The following is a 3,501-nucleotide window of genomic DNA, read 5'->3' as shown; positions in this document are numbered from 1 at the left end:
AGTATAGTTTGACCTTTTACTCACTCTTCAGCACAGGCTGGTTTCAAACACACTAAAGTCCTCCAGCCAGTGCTGGGGTTACAGGCATGCACCACCATGTCAGGATTTGTAAATTGTTTATGATATGTATCTTTATTTTTCCCATGGAGAACCCTTAAGAAATGACTAGTTCATAGAGATGTTTTACAGGGATAGTTGGCTTTTGGGTTTTGAGTCAGTTGCAAGATTCTATCTATTCAATATATTGGGTGAGAAATTGCTCTCTATTTGGCCCAGCCCCTGGTTCTTTGGCACTACCTATAATATTGTTTACTTTTTTGCCTTACCGAGTATTGAACTCAGGACATTGTGCTTGCCAGGCAAGCGCTTATTCTACTGAGCTATCTCCCCAGCCCTGTGGTATTGTTTATGACTTCTGGGCATTGTAACTTTTGGCATTCAAGAGAAAACAGCTGATTAGAACAATTATGTCACCTTGGATAAAGTAGTCTCATCAGTACGTGCCTTGTCTCCCTGCTTGAGGTGATAAAATCACCAACTACTGAATGCTAATAAATATTTCTTTTCTATAATAGCTTTTAACATTCTATATGGTGTTAGATTAATGGAATCATGATTAATATATGACTTGAATCAGATTTTTTTATTTTTATCATGGCTAATTGAAGCTCTATATGCCTTACTTATTAAATAAATAAATAGATCTAAATAAGTGAAAACAAATGATATCATACAGCCTGATTCGGCCCACCTGGCAGTCTTGTTAGAAGCTGAGAGATGTACAGTGTGGTTGAGCTTTGCCATCTGCTCTTTAGGAATCTGAGAGCCCAGACATTTCCTCTTTGTCCGTCAGCAGATAGGTCAGGGCTTAGGGTTTGTTTGTTGTTTTCATCACCAGCCTGCTAGAAGAGAGCTTTATGTTTGATTTATTTTCTCATGTTTACTTACTGAGAAACAGACTACTCTTCGTGTGAAAAGCATAAAAAGTCTTGAGAAGATGAAGGAACAAATCAAAATTAAATTCTGAATATTAAGTTAAGATGAAACACAATTTGAGATGAATTGGATGTTACTTTCTGTAGGGTTCCCAAGGAAAGAAAAATAAACAAAATAATTCTAATTTCTAAGCCCAACTTTTTATTTCAAAAATTTTGGGCAAATGCTGGAAAGAAAGATGACCAAATGAAGCTAGACAAACAGATTCTACTGTTGTAAGAAAAAAAATACCAAACTTGAAAAAAAGATACGAAAAAAAGAAGAAATTGAATTAATAAAAGATTCCTCAAATTCTTCATATTTGGATGGCTTAATACTCACATTTTTATTAAACTTTCAATATTCCTGGTAAATTATACTGTACATAAATTAAGAAGATAGAAAGAGAAGATTTTGAGCTCATTTTAGGTATTTAAAACCACCATGTCAAAGAACTACTTAAGGAAAAACACTTATAGGACCACTTGGCTCACAAACATGTTGTATTTTCTTTCACAATATTATTTTCAAATTCTAAATAGAAGCAATAATGTACTGAAAATAATAATATGTCTTGAACAAATAAAAATGAGGATGATCTGACATTAGAAAATCTCTTGGTACAATTTGATTTGATTATATACTGAAAAGAAAAAAATCATATGATTGTCTAAAATAACAGAGAAAAGACAAGATAAAACACAGAGTAAGTTTGATAAAAAAATCATCAAATTAGAAATAGGTAATAGTTTAAGTTTGGCAAGCCTGTCCAAACTAAATAGCAAAACTTAATTGTAGTTTTATGGAACAGGTGTTAAATTATTTGCCATTAAGAAAAAAATAACTATTGTTAATTTCCTGTCATCTTGTTTTAAAATTCTATATCACTGGTTTATTTTTTTGGCTCTTTAAAATAAAAAATTAGAAAAAATGCCTAATATTCTTATTTTATAAATGAATAAATGGCTTGATAATAAAATAAGAAGATACAAAAAGATGAGATGCAAAACAGAAAGGTCAATATTTTTAAATTGAAATAATTTGTGGATGAAAGGAGCACCAATATAGAATTAATAAAAGAATTAATAAAAGCCACAATAATTTTGCCACAAATAACAGCAACATAGATCCCAATATGGCTATCCAGAAACATGAAATAAGATTTATTAGCATGAACATCTTTGTAAATGTGCATATATAAACATCATAAATAGCACACAATGCTCATATAATAGAACCAAAACTGTCTAGTGATTCAGTTCAAGTTAGTAGCATTTTTATTTAAGTATTATATTAAAAACTTTATATAATGTCTTCATAGGTGAAAATAATTTTTTTCACTTGTTACAAGACAAAATTTTGGTAAAAATTCATGGTGGATATGTATAATCCAGGGCTTTGATAGTGACAAGAGACTCTCACAGAGAAGTAAAGCTGACTAGATGCTCAGATAATTGTTACATATTCTCATCATCTGATTCATCTTCTTCCTTCAGTGATTCCTTAGTGTATTTCTCTGCCTCTTCTCTTACATCTTTTGGAACAATTTCATGTCTTTCCCTAGTGAATTGACCACCCAGCTGAGCTTGAGTTCAAAATCTTTATCTGTAACTTCATCATGTACTATGTAATTATTTCCACAAGTTCTTTAATATCATGGCAGGTCATTTCTTTCATCTGAAGCTTTTTTTTTGGTAGTACCAGGGATTGAACTCAGGACCCTGTGCTTACCAAGTAGGCACTTATTCTACTGAGCTATCTCCCCAGCCCACTCTGAAGCTTTTCAGTTTCTGTCTTTACAGTTTGCCAGGCTTTGCCAATAGCACAGCCCCGATAACCATATGAAACACCTGAAGGGTCAATCATGTAGAGTTGTGCACCATCATTCACAGTGTGAAACCCAGGCATGAAACTGCAGGGGAAGGATCTGATGGCGCTGTTGAGTGTGTAAGCATGTACATACATGGCCACTCGATCTACAAGATGTTTGCATAAAATGTGATAGCCTTAGCTAATCTAAAGTTGGAAGTTCTTCTCTTGCTATGTCTGCTAAAGACCAAGCATCTGCCAGCAAACTTGCTACTTCCATCCCAACATGCTGATCAAGGTTAAAAAATTGTTTGTGGGAACCTTCTTCATAAAATTTAGAAAGAACTAATTTTTCTACCCCAAAGACAACACCATCTTTACATCTGATGACAATAGCTGTACTACTATTTCCCATAGTCTTCAAGGCGTATTCAACTTGAAAAAACACTTCCACCCAGAGATAATGTAGAGGCTGATAGATCGTATCTGGTTCCGATTGAGCTCATCTTGTCCAAACCACCAGAGCACAATGGGAGTCCAGGCCAAAACCCTAGGTCAAAATAATTCTTAATCAAAATTGCAGTGGAATTTTTAAGTAGTAATATAATTATTCTAAAATTAATGTGGGGGCTGGAGAGATGGCTCAGTGGTCTAAAGCACCTACTTGGAACAAGCTTAGCAAAAGCATCAGGGACCGCGGTTCAATCCCCCAGCACC

General features: G+C 34.0%; 1 pseudogene; it reads right to left on the bottom strand.

Annotated features, from left to right (window-relative positions):
- Positions 1–2,432: 2,432 nt before the first annotated feature.
- LOC101568332 lies at positions 2,433–3,290 on the bottom strand (annotated as a pseudogene).
- Between the last annotated feature and the right edge of the window lie 211 nt (positions 3,291–3,501).

This window comes from Octodon degus, unplaced genomic scaffold (assembly GCF_000260255.1).
Source record: "Octodon degus isolate 3935 unplaced genomic scaffold, OctDeg1.0 scaffold00009, whole genome shotgun sequence".
NCBI classification, from domain to species: Eukaryota; Metazoa; Chordata; class Mammalia; order Rodentia; family Octodontidae; genus Octodon; species Octodon degus.
The sequence above is the reverse complement of the archived record's forward strand: the minus strand, read 5'-3'. Positions and strand labels throughout refer to the sequence as shown.